At 40.0% G+C, this 14,214-nt stretch overlaps 1 non-coding gene across 1 annotated transcript; it reads left to right on the forward strand.

The window, feature by feature from the left end:
* Nucleotides 1–877: 877 nt before the first annotated feature.
* On the forward strand, nt 878–949 carry TRNAQ-CUG (transfer RNA glutamine (anticodon CUG)). Its single transcript has one exon. It is a non-coding gene; the product is annotated as a tRNA-Gln (tRNA).
* Nucleotides 950–14,214: the final 13,265 nt, after the last annotated feature.

Below are 14,214 nucleotides of genomic sequence, written 5' to 3' on the forward strand. Positions count from 1 at the left end.
CAGAAACAAAACGAACAAAAAGCTCCCTTTACCAACTGTACTGATTAGGGTCATTTTTAGCAGCGTTGACTAATGAGTTGTCAGTAGCCAAAAGAATTTAATTCCCAATTACAACCCAAGTATGTATGGTGAATTAAATGAAAATTTGTTATGTTTGTAGAAAACACTGCTTTTAATTTTTATTTTCTTTCAAATACTCTAGGCCTGTCCTCCATGGAAAGACATAGACTCATACAGCTGTGCGTTTCACTTTTGGCTCAGAATAAATGATGAGAAGATCCATGATGGCTCATTATGAGATGTCTGCCTTGTAAGGGACATTGCTAACTACTATTAGCATAGATCTAAGGGCCTGGAGAATCCCATGGGTGGAGGAGCCTGGTAGGCTGCAGTCCATGGGGTCGCTAAGAGTCGGATACGACTGAGTGACTTGACTTTCACTTTTCACTTTCATGCATTGGAGAAGGAAATGGCAACCCACTCCAATTTTTTTGCCTGGAGAATCCCAGGGATGGGGGAGCCTGGTGGGCTGCAGTCTGTGGGATCACACAGAGTTGGACACGACTGAACTGACTTAGCAGCAGCAGCAGCAAGGGAAATAATAAAGTTGTAGAGGACCCCAAAGCCAATTACAGTGGAGTGGGTCATTTACAAGTGAGCATGTCTAACACAGAACAGGGGTTTACGTTGGAATTAGTTACTGTCTTTGTGTGTTCTAAAGTCTGGAGTGAACTTTCTGTGATTTCATAAGACTGAGTGAATAAATATTTCAGGGAATAAAGTTTTGACTTAGAGTTTAAAAATATATATTATAGTAATAACATATTGCATTATTATATTACTAATATTATATAATACCAATATATTATAACGGGCTTCCCTGGTGGCTCAGAGGTTAAAGCGTCTGCCTCTGATGTGGGAGACCCAGGTTCGATCCCTGGGTTGGGAAGATCCCCTGGAGAAGGAAATGGTAACCCACATAAAACATACATAATATATATTATATTTGTATATATAACATATATACATTATATATATATGTATATATAAAATATATAAAAAACTACTAATTCAGTTCCAGAACAGAATGGAATCTTTTGAGAGTTAGAAAGTTTTCTACTTTATGGAGTTTTCCAGAAGAAAACTTGGGAAGGAAATTATGAAACAATTTAAGCAAAAGCCATCAACTGGATTAGGGGCCTACTTTTTTTTTTAAGATTTTTTTGGATGTGGACCATTTTTAAAGTCTTTATTGAATTTGTTATAATATTGTTTCTGTTTTACATTTTGGTTTTTTGTCCAAGAAACATGTGGGATCTTAACTCCCAGTCCAGGGATACAAAGCCCACCATGTCTGTGTAGTTACAACGAAGTGATCCAAAGGGATACTGAGGGAGAGTGAGGCCCTGTGACCTTGATGTTCCTAAGAGGTTGGGATAAAATGCATCCTTGTGCACAAGTAAAGGGGAGGCCTAAGCAAGAACAATCAAGGCTCCATTGTAATAGGAAAGGAGACAGATTTTCCATGGGGGTTCGTACGGAGGTATGATATGTGTCTTACAAAAAGCCTCTTCTAATTGGTTGCATTTTGTCAGTGAAGGAGCAAGGTCATCATCTGAAAGTGAGGTTGGGAAGAGGATGGGAGACAACACATATTGTAGGGAAAGAGGGTGCTTGCAGAGCAGAATTATAAATCCACTTCAGATTACTGGCTAAGACCCATCAGCACACACCTGTTTTTCTACCATACAAAACTTGGGAGTGGACGCATAGAACAGGTGGAAACTTGCATCTTACTGCAGTTACTGGATTTCCAAATAAGTATATAATAAAGTAAGAGGTTGCTCAGACGGTAAGGAATCTGCCCACAATGCATGGCTACCTACTCCAGTATTCTTGCTGGGAAAAATCCATGGACAGAGGAGCCTGATGGGCTATAGTCCATGAGATCACAAAGTCAGATACAACAGAGTGACTAACAGTTTCACACACAAGAAAAATAAAGAAAAAAGTTAACTGAAGATGTAACATTAACTGTGGAACCTATATTATATAATGAAACATGTGAAAGTGTGAGAAGCTGAGGATCAGAATAAAAGGTGATGTGATCAGCAATGAATGTTGAGTCCCAGTGGGGATGAAGGATGGTTGCTGGTAGGTACTGAATGAAGTGAACTGGAGAGACGATAGGTTGAGTTTGAGATTGTAAATCGACTCTGATCACATCACTGGCAATGAAAAGTTTTGGGTATGACCATGGCTCGTTAGGGTGGAAGACAAGTTCATGTGAGGAGAGGAGGTCAGAGAAGTGAAGACTGTTACACTAGCAGCTGATGTGAATACTGGCATCACCAAGGACGGAGGCAGGCAGAGTATAAAGGAGAGGGACTGCAATGCTAGAGCTAAAATCTTCAAGAAAGGGAGTGAATATCCTGAGTCTTGGATATCCTAGTTTATTCAGCAGCTTAAGATAATGGATGCTATATGAAGATCTTAAACTTTTGTTTTTGAGATGTTTTTAACGTGGACCATTTTTAAAGTGTTTATTGAATTTGGTACAGTATTGCTTCTGCATTACGTTTTTGTTTTTTGGCCATGAGGCATGTCGGATCTTATTTTCCTGACCAGGGGTTGAACCCCCACCTGCTTCGTTGGAAGGCAAAGTCTTAACCACGGGATCAGCAGGTAAGTGTCCCATCTTAAATTTAAAGCTGGCTTTAAGTGGCAGAGGAAAGAATCATCTAAAAAAATTTACAGGGGCCAAAGAGCCCTGATCTTACCCATTTTCTATTACTGCATGCTTTTCCTAGAAGTTAGAGTTGCTGCTGATATTCCCTAGAGGAAGAACTCAGGACATTCTAGCAATATTAAAAAACAAACAAACAAACATAGGCTTCTCCATTGAATCTAATTTCAAGCCCAACAAACAGAGAAGACGACTGCCCCTCACAGAGCCGGCTATTCGTATGGGCAGGCTCGTTAGCTCTCATGCTTTCTCACATCCTGGCCCTCCTCCTGCCATCAGCACATGCGGCTCAGATAGTATGGCAGTGTTCTGAGCCACAATCTAATGGTGAAACTCCTGCACTCAGAACTCATTTGGCGGTGAGGCTCATTATAAATATCAGTAGAATTTATCAGTAGAATTGAAATTCCCATTACTTGTTACAGGTGCTTAAAAAGCTACAGTTTAATTAACTAATGAGTATTTCTGAGGACAGTCAAACGGCATCTTCTAAATTGTGTTTTCACAGGCAGTCACCCAGGTAGCTCTGGGAACAAGTCAGGGAGGCTGTGGCATGCTCAGTTGCCTGGTCCCAGCCCTGAAGGGAGATACCCTGGTACCCGAGAGAGCTCTCTGGATTTATGTGCACCCCGAAAACTTTGACCTCTATCTCCATTTCACTAAACTGCCATTTGCAATATTTGTGCACTTCATTTTGACTTAAGGTTTTACACGTTCTTCTCTGATTGGGGCATTATGAGATCAGGCTAAGATTCTTTAGAGGTTATTATGACAAGTTTTTCTTAAACTGAGATGTTAGGAGCCATCAACCCATCTGAATACACATTTCAGTTCAGTTCAGTTCAGTTCAGTTCATTTCAGTCGTGGAATACACGTTTAGTATTAGTTGAAAAGCACCGAATTTCACCAGAAGATGCCAAAGTGTTCCAGAAAGGCCTCCAAGGATAAATACGAAGTGCTGTCTTTTTTATAGCTCTTGATAACAGCCCTCACTGTGATAATAAAGGAAAGGGGGTTAATTTTAAGGGAATGAGAAAAACCTTATACAATGTTTACATCTACACGAAATAGTTCTCTTTGAGCTAGCCTTGGGAAACTTAAGCCAAACCTAAACTACCAGGTAAATAGTCCTCCTCACATCCCTGCCAGGCAGACTGGTCTTCAAGTGATTATATTACCCTGGAAACTCCATGATTACTATGGAGAGAAAAATTCATGTGTATAAATGGGCACATATATTGACATGCTTGCATATGTAAGTGCCTCAGTGAATTGTTACTTATTTGTGTGTGATTTTTGCATATATCACTCACAAGTAATTTTCTTAAAAGGCTGTACTGCCTTGGTGGAAACAAAAATCATTGCTGAGTATTAGTTCCTATGTTTATTCATTATATTGCTTTTTTTTGTTTACTGCTAGATAAAACTAGAAACTAACTTTTAGACCAGAGACCCATTGTTTGAGGACAGGGGTCCAAGCTCTAGAGATGTGGGCTTCTAATCTCAAGACTGCACTTTCTCCTTGGCTACTTGCTTCTAGGGGCAAGTTTCAGGGCTCTTTGGGTTTTAAAGTATCCAGACTGTCAGTTAACATGAACACACTGCTATGTTCAAAATAGATAACCAGCAAGGACCTACTGGATAGCAAAGGGAACTCTGTTTAATATCCTGTAATAACCTAAATGGGAAAACAATTTGAAAAAGAATAGATATGTGCGTATGTATAACAGAAAGTTTGCTATGCATCTGAAACTAACACATTAGCTATGCTCCAATATAAAACAAAAACAAAACCAAAATCAAGGGAAAACATAACTAAATAACACAAAAAAGTAACCAGACTGTAAAAAAAATCCAGATCAACACAATAGCATTAGGAAGATTGTGACATCACTTTGCCAACAAACGTCTGTATAGTCAAAGCTATGGTTTTTCTAGTACTCATGTATGGATATGAGAGTTGGACCATAAAGATGGCTGAGTGTTGAATAACAGATGCTTTTGAATTGTGGTGTTGGAGAAGATGCTTGACAGTCCCTTGGACTGCAAGGAGATCAAACCAGTCAATCCTAAAAGAAATCAACCCTGAATATTCACTGGAAAGACTGATGCTAAAGCTGAAGCTCCAATATTTTGGCCACCTGATGCAAAGAACTGACTCACTGAAAAAGACTCTGATGCTGGGAAAGGTTGAGGGCAGGAAGCGAAGGGGGTGATAGAGGATAAGATGGTTGGATGGCATCATCGACTCAATGGACATGCATTTGAGCACTCAGGGAGATAGTGAAGGACAGGCAAGCCTGGTGTGCTACAGTTTATGGGGTTGCAAAGAGTTGGACACAGCTTAGTGACTGAACAGCAACAATGAACTACATTGACTGTATTGAGCACAAAAGATGAGTTTGCAAACTAAGAGTCTTCAAATCCAGAACTAACATGAAGTCCAGAAGGATGACATCACAGAATGGCTCATAAGTGAGGATGCAGAAGTTGTTTAACTTTTACAATGATTGATTATTACTGTGGGGGTTTCCAGATGGAAGGGGGCTAATTATCTTGTACCATTTTAGAACAGTTATGTTTCTTTTAAGAGGTATTTTCAAGAAATAACCCAAGTTAAGTTTTACTTATGTTCATGAAATAAGCAAGATTTAGTTTTCCTTACATGGATTACATAGTTCTGTCTGTCTGAGGGATTTTTGAACTTTCTTCTATTTTATTTTAACAACATTGAACTGCATTGGCTAGAGTACCAGTGCTGCCACTGATTATATTTCTAGTCATTTAAGTTCCACTTTTTATCAGCTGTTGGAAACTTCTTGAGCTACACAGAAACTTCTGGAGGTACACGGATTGCTCTTGACATTGACCATTCAGTCTGTGTGGACTCATGGCCAGGGCTGGTGTGCCCACACCCTTCTATCTTTCAGGGATTCTACTGCTTCCTGTTTCCTCCAGGTTTTTCCATGCATCTCTGCTTTCGGCCCTGGAAGGGATGTTCCCTCTTAGGACATCCTGGGTTTCAGCAGAAGTGTCATTTCTGAGAGTTTTTCCCTAGGAGAAACCAGGACCCACCCATTTGCCACTGGAAGTGATCTTTCCTTCTCACACTTTTCACCTGTTTGTTAAAAATCCATACATTTATGTCTTGGAACAAGATTTACCTGAAATTGGACAGAAAGGGAACATGCATGCAGATAAACAAAACTTCTAACTTGACAAGAGAGATTCTTGCATCATCATGAGACTTCGTTTACAATAGCATCAGTATTAGAATATTTTGCCCAGAAACCTTTTTACAAAGGATTCCTTTACTCCAGAAAGAAATAGGGAAGATTGTCTAGAACTACTATTCAATGTTGGATTAAATACTATAGTAGAGTATTTTAAGTCAAATAATAAAAAAACTTCACAAATATCTAGACGTGTTGATTTTTAATCTTCCCTACTTGTTATATTTTAAGAATACAGCTATTTTTAAATGGAATTAAATTTTTCATACTTTTTTTTAACCTCACGTGATCTCTTTATTCATGAATCGTAGAACTTCACTGCATGCTATAAGGGAATTCCAGTACCAGAAGCACTTCAAAAATGGATTCAAATTCAAGGAACATATAATTTGCACATTTGGAATAAAAAGGCTCAGCTGAGAACATCCCTGTGAATATTTAAAACTATGTTGAAAATAATTTTGAGATGACATGGATAACAGAGGTGCCACAACTGAGTGTCTCTATTTCCTTTTTCTATTACCAATACTATAATATTAAACCTTGTAGGTGGTTATATCAACCGAGGTTTGCTTACAGCAGAAAGCAGAGACGAAGAGAATTTCATAACCCTATATTAGCAGCACCATTTTCTCCACTGTTGCAAATACTTTATATATACCAATGTCTTTCAACTCTAAAAGGTAAGAAGAATTATAATGTAGGAAGGTTAGATGTAACCTAATTATATATACTTGTCTCATTAATCCAGTTTCTAAACTAGAGACTAATGATCCAAATAGACTGATGATCCAACTCTGCTTATTCTACAAGATACATTTCAAACAGAATAACTGGGCATCTAGTATTAAAATACTGGTATAAAATCAGCATTTTCCCCTTTTGGGAAATCCTCTCAAAATATCAAGGAAGATCAGAAATAAAAATGTGAATGTGGGCTCAGTGAAACATGGAGAAAGCTCAATATATGAGCCACAAGATAAGAGAAATGGCTGCCGTAGGTAGTTGAAACCAAACAGAAAAGCATAAGGAGCAAATTTGGAATGTACGTCTGTCTTTGCAGAGCTCAGACAGAGCCAGCACACTATACTGCCACAGGTGGGGGGCATCCCCAAGGGCCCAAGAGAGAGTTCTCCTCTTCAAGAGTAGAAATGAGATGCTTAGGGTTCAGGGAAGACCTTTCCTAGACCTACTTTAATTCTTTAAATCAGAGGATGGAGGGTGAATAAGGTTTTCCACAGATAAGCTAAATGTGATGGAATTAGTCTCTCTAAGTGTCAGGGGAAAGAAACAGGCTTTGCCTAGAAAACAACCTTCTACCACCATCTCTCTTGACAGGGAAAAATGAAAGACTGAAAAAACTAACATGCATAAATATGCATAAAAATAAAATGTCTCCCAGGTTTGAATACTGCCTTACTGTAATCTCCTATATTCTGCCTCCTAAAAAAATAAAATTACTTTAAGAAAATATCACTTCCTAAATATAAGAGAGGTGAAAAGACCTAGTGTAGGAAATCCTCCATTCCCTCAAAATTATTAAGCCATTAAAAAAAAAAAGGAAAAAAGGACAAAACAACAGTAAAAAAAGGACCAGAGAGAAAAGCTGGGAGTGTTAGACTTATTTTAGTAACTGTATCTGGGCTGTCTTAGCTTTTCCTCTGCCATTAGTCTATAGAATAACCAATGACTCAAGAACTTTCTTATTCAGGATTTTCTCTTTAAAATGCTTTTGGCATAGTGCTTCAATTCAGGAAATGATCTCATTTGGCAAGTTTTGCTGCTGCTGATAAGTCACTTCAGTCATGTCCGACTCTGTGCAACCCCATAGACGGCAGCCCACCAGGCTCCCCCATCCCTGGGATTCTCCAGGCAAGAATACTGGAGTGGGTTGCCATTTCCTTCTCCAATGCAGGAAAGTGAAAACTGAAAGTGAATTCGCTCAGTCCTGTCCGACTCTTAGCGACCCCATGGACTGCAGCCCACCAGGCTTCTCCGTCCATTGGATTTTCCAGGCAAGAGTACTGGGGTGGGGTGCCATTGCCTTCCCCGGCAAGTTTTGGAGCATTTAAAATTCTGTACATCTTTCTCATATTTTACAAAACTTAGCAAATTTTGGTGTGCATACCTGAAAGCAAGATGTTATCCAGTGGAGTTGTAGACGATTTATTTTTCAGTAATTCAAACGTGATGTGGTTCAGGGAAGTTCCTGACCTATTACTGTAGAATAAAGTTTATGTCAGCATTTCTCATTTATATGTGTATGTATCTAAAGATAAAAGTATAAATAATGGATATGTGTCTGAAGCCTGGGTACCTCTAAAGATATTCAGGATATGATTGAGGGGAAACCCAAGTCCCAGTAGGTATCTTTTCCAGTGATGCTTGGGTGTGGGTTAAGAGGATATAACTTCTGCTCTTTGGGTTACTGAGGTTAAGAGGATATAACTTCTGCTACTCCTGTAAGTAGCAGAGATTCTCCATGGTATAGCAAGGAGCATTTGCTACATTAAGAATCAAATGTGTGAACGTTCCAGTTTAGCTCCAGCATCTCCACTAAACTTCCTTCCATTATTGAAAGCACCCTAAGCCTCTTGGTTGGTTCTGTACTAGCCAGCACTATGTGTTGCTGTTAACACTCTTCCTGGGCCACCCTCTTCCCTTACCTGTTCAGGACAACCACATAATTTTTACCTCTGTCAGAAAGAAACTGTTCATACCCTACATTAACCTTGAGAGACTTTCTTGGACAACCCTGTCTTAAATTTTGATGGCTGGTAGTTCATATTTAAAGAGAAAAAATAAAGACTGTCATGTAGGCTACATGGTTTCAGATCCAAATTCACACTTGAAATAATCCATCTTTCCCCCAAATTAAATAGGTTCAGAAAGCAGAGTTGTTTTTGCCTGAACCTACTAACTAGCAAAATATAAAAAGGCAGATATTTCTACTAATAATAGGTATAATTTTAAGTTTTCCCATAATTTTGTAACATTTAGGGGAAAAGAGAGGCTTCTTGACCTCTATGGAAATTGCTCTAAAATCAGACATCGAGGTGATACTGAGATGCATTGCCGCTGGAATAGTGATTGATTACTGGGGGCACCTTGACTGGCTGGTTCTGGCTTGAGGTCTTTCCTGAGGTGTGATGAAGCTGTCAGCTGGGAATGTAGTTGTTTGAAGACTTCCAGACTCATGCAGTTTTGGCAGGCCTCGGTTCCTGTCTGGCCACAGGCTGGAGACCTCATTTTCTTGCCACATGGGCTTCTCCGTAGGCTGCCTGGGTGTCCTGAAGTCATGGCAGCTGGCTTCCCGAGAGTGAGATATCCAAGAGACAGAGAGAAAGAAATCTAAGATGGAATCTGCAGTCTTACATAATCTAATATTAGAAGGCGTTACTCACCTAGTACCAGAAGGGGTTACTGAGCCCAAGCTCATACTGCTTGCCACACAACCAGCCAATAAATTGAGAGATAAGCTGTTGAGCCAAGGAAGAGCTGCTTTATTTGGAAAGCCGGAAGATGGTGGACTCATGTCTCAAGAACTCTTACCTGAATTACAACTCAGGCTTCTTTGATACTAAGAGGGAAAGGGCGGGCGGCTGGTTGTTGCAAACTTCTTCGGGGTCAGAAGCATTTGTTCTTGCATCTGTCCATGTAGGGCAGGTCACCGTGTTCCTGTAACTTCTCTAAGAAGAAGAATGTTATTCTCTGTTCTGCAACTTTATATCTCTGTGTGACTTGGAAAGTGTTACACTTTTACAAGTCAGAACTTTCAGGATGAGTTCTCCTGTATATTTAAGGCATAAGCAACATTTCTAACTTGTAGCCAAAGCTACAGAATACCAAGGTTAAAGTAAAAGAAACAGATCCAATATGGAGTAAGATTTGTTCTTCTCTATTATCATACAAAAGGACATGCCATCACTTCTGCCATGTGTGTGGTAAGTGACCATTTTACAGTTACAATATGCTTGAAAATTGTAAAATGTAGTAAAAATATTTAGAAAGTGATGTTTTCAGTATTCAGTTTTCAGTATCACCTTTGCACCACACTTTAATTAGACATATATAATTTCTTGTTAAGAGCAATTATTTTAGCTATTGATCCATTGCTGTGCTGGGTCTTGTCTCTGTGTGGGCTCCTCTCTGGCTGTGCTGTGCAGGCGTCTCGCTGCAGCGGCCTCTCCAGTTGTACAGCACAGGCTCTGGGGCACGTGGGTGTCAGCAGCTGTGGCACATGGCCTCAGGAGTTGTGGCTCCCGGGCTCTAGAGCTCAAGCTCAGTATCTGTGGTGCACGGGCTTAGTTGCTCTGCGGTAGGTGGGATCCTCCCGGATCAAGGATCAAACCTGTGTTTCCTGCATTGGTAGGCTGATTCTTTACCACTGAGCCACCAGGGAAGCCCTTACAATTTCATCTTTAACAACGGCTGTGTTTAACAACGAACTTACACATTTTCTAAAAATTTAACAACTCCCAGGAGGTGGTGTGAACCCATCCCACACACCCCAAATTCTTTTCTAAAGTTCCAGGTCAGTTTTGATAGGTTCCTATTGTCTTTGGTTTGCTTTTTTAAATGTCTGATTTCTGCCAATATAACGGGAGTCAATGTGAGATTTCTGAATGAGGTCAGGCTTCAGTATCAAGAAATGTGTGTAGGGCCCAGTGCCTTATGAGTGTCAGAATAGCTAGAGAGGAATCTCTGTTTTGCAATCTCCCAGCTTTGCAACATTAGACAGTTTACTTAATGTTTTCTGAGCCTGAACCCTCATCTGGAATTTAGGGTTAAACACATACACACACACACAAATACACCCCAACAAACAGGTCTATCCTCCCACTGGTATTGTAAGCATGAACTGAGACAATGCAGGTGGTCTCCCTTCTAAGCAATGAGGCTCTTACTCATTATCTTGTGTAATACTGACAACAGCTCTATTTAGCAGGTATTAATAACTCTGCTCCATGCCAAAAGTCACAGGGGTTAAGTGACTTGCCCAAGGTCACTTAACTAATAAAGCTGCTCCATAAATACAAAGTCATGATGACAGTGTTGGTTCAAAAACAATAACCTTCCCTGAGAACTGAAATCAATGGACAGACTTTAATTATATAGGGAAAAAGTTATTGTGAGGCTTAAATACAAACAAGGCTTTTTCAGCATCCTCCCTTTATCAGGGAGGTCCCTTGGGCAGATAGAAACTCAGGCTTAATTAAATGAAAAATCCTACGCCAGCAAATAGTGTCCATGCGGCTCCTCATTTAGCCATTGCGATGAGCGGCGAGATCGCCTCTGTGCTCACCACACAGGTGATGGGGGATTACAGGCCGGAGGTCTCTGGATGTCACAGCCTCCCCAATTACACGACAGATATGTTTCCATTGACACCCTGTTGGGGAACAGGATCTGTTGTTATTTCAAGCTCACTGAATTTCAAAGAGAAAGCAGTGTGTTAACCTAGAGAGGTGGGATGGAGAGGGAGGTGGGAGGGGAGGTTCAAGAGGGAGGGGGCATACATATAACTATGGCTGATTCATGTTGATGTATGGCAGAAACCAAGATAATAATGTAAAGTGATTATGCTCCAACTAAAACTAAATAAAAGAAATAAAAATATATAGTGTAGGAAGGGATGTTTCCTAGCAAAAAAAAAAAAAAAAGATGGACTTATGTGGTGAATGCCACATGAGTGACATTTGAGCAAATGGGAGAGGCCTCTCCAGTATCTACTAAGTGGGTCCTAGTTGTGAGAAGTTAGCCTCACGTTAGTGATAAATCTGGGAGTGTGGGAACACCAGGAAGGTACCTTTTAAGTACAATTGTTATATATCTATAAACCAGCGCCCCCTCCCCCCGCCCCCCCAAAAAGGTTTTGTTTTTCAGTTGCAGCCTAGAAATGATTCTAGAATCCTTGGAAATAGAATACAAGGCATAGAATCAAATGAAAAAGAGCTAGAGTATCAGAAGAGCTAAAGAGCCTACATAAAGACACCCAAAATGGCTTTTCTTGAACTTTCCATACACAAAGGGGCAAACTAGCAATGACATTTGATGTCCAAATATTCCTCATGACAGGGTGTTTTCAGATGAACTGAAAGTCTCAAGTCATTCTTTTCTTCCAAAGTTCATATCGTCACTTAGCAATCTAGACAGTAGTAGGTGAAGGAACATACGACTAGATCAGAGAAACAGAATAGAAAGCTCAGAAGTAGGCTCATATAAATAGTCGCAGATTTTTGACAGGGTAGCAAAGGCAACAGCATGAAGCAAAGATAGACTTTTTAACAAATGGTGCTAAAACAACTGGACATCCACAGGGGGGAAAAAAAAAAAGCATCTGGACACACATACTTTACGTCTTTCACAAACAGGTCAAACCCAACTATAAAACCCCCAGAGGGCAATACAGGAGAAAGCCTAGATGATCTCAGAAGGGGCAATAACTTTTTAGATACAGGACCAAAATATGATTCATGAAAGAAATAATTGATAAGCTAGACTTCATTAAAATTAAAAATGTCTGCTCTGTGAAAGGCAATGTCAAGGAAGCCACAGACTCAGAGAAAATATTTGCAAAAACCGTCGGATAAAGGACTGCTATCCAAAATATACAAAGAACACTTAAAATTCAAGGAGAAGAAGCAAGCAATCGGATTTTAAAATGAGTCAAAAACCTTAAGAGACACCTCACCAAAGAAGATATACAGACAGCAAATAAGCATATGAAAAGATGCTCCACATCCTATATCAACAGGGAAATGCAAATTAAATTAACCACGAGATACCACCATATGCCTATTAGAACAGCTGAAATCCAAAACACTAGTAACATCAAATTCTGGAAAAGATGTGGAGTGACAGGACCTCTCCTTCATTGCTGATGGAAATGCAAACTGGTCCAGCCACTTTGGAAGGCAGTTTTTCTGTTTCCTAAAAAAACAAACTTACTTTTATGACATGATCCAGTTGTGCAGCTTGGTATTTACCCAAAGTAGTTGACAACATTGTTGTTAGTGTTGTTTAGTTGCTAAGTCATGTCTAATTCTTTTGTGACCCCAAGGACTGCAGCCCACCAGGTTTCTCTGTCCATGAGATTCTCCAGGCAAGAATACTGGAGTGGGTTGCCATTTCCTCCTTCAGGGGATCTTCCCACCCCAGGGACTGAACCAGCATCTCTGGTGCCTCCTGCTTGGCAGGTGGATTCTTTCCCACTGAGCCACTTGGGAAGCCCAAATGACAATTTACATACACCCCAAAACCTGTACATGGATACAACTTTATTAGAAGTGCCTAAACCTGGAAGCAACCAAGATGTCTTTCAGTAGATAAACAAATTAAATGCACCGTGGTACACCCAGACAATAGACTGTTACTGAGAGCTAAAAAGAAATAGGCTGTGAAGCCACAAAAAGATATGAAGGAAACTTAAATGCATTTTACTAAGCGACAGATGTTAACATGGAAAGACTATTTTCTGTATGGCTTCAACTATATGATATTTTTTAAAAGGCAAAACTACAGGAGTATTAAAAATGCCAGTGGTTGCTAGTTGTCAGGGGAGAAAGGACAGGATGAACAGGCAGGGCACAGAGGAAGTGAAACTACCGTGTATGATCCTGTAATGCTGGTACAAGTGTGATACACGTCAGTATGCCTCTGTCTAAAACCACGGAATGTACAACCTCATGAGGGAACCATAGGAAACTGTGGACTTGGGAGGATTGTGATGTATGCATTTGTGGGGCAGTAGATATATGAGAAACCTCTGTACGTCCTCCTCAATTCTCCATGAACCTAAAACTGTTCTAAAGATACAGTCTTAACTGAAAAAATTAGGGAACAGATAAATAATGCAAGTCAACAAAACAGCCCACCAAGTAGCACACTGCCCAGTAAAATGAGAGCTGTCTAGAAGAGGAATTTGCTGTTTGTTACCTGAGGATTTAGTGAGCTCTTGACACTGGAGGCTGCTACGTACATATTGATCAGAGATTGTCTGCTTCTTGAAAAGGGCACTTATCCATCTGGGAGAAACGTGGACCACATGACATTCAAATAATAGTTCCAGTGCTCAGATACCAAGAACAAAAATACAGGAAAATATGGCAGAAGCCTTGTAACATAGAAAGGACATTGCAACGTATTTAAAGTGTGATCACACACTATGCGAGGCCCCACAAGCCGCTGCTAACATCTTAAAGTGAATAGAGCAGTCATAAACAAATAAATAAG

The sequence above is a fragment of the Budorcas taxicolor genome, chromosome 1 (genome assembly GCF_023091745.1).
Source record: "Budorcas taxicolor isolate Tak-1 chromosome 1, Takin1.1, whole genome shotgun sequence".
NCBI lineage: Eukaryota > Metazoa > Chordata > Mammalia > Artiodactyla > Bovidae > Budorcas > Budorcas taxicolor.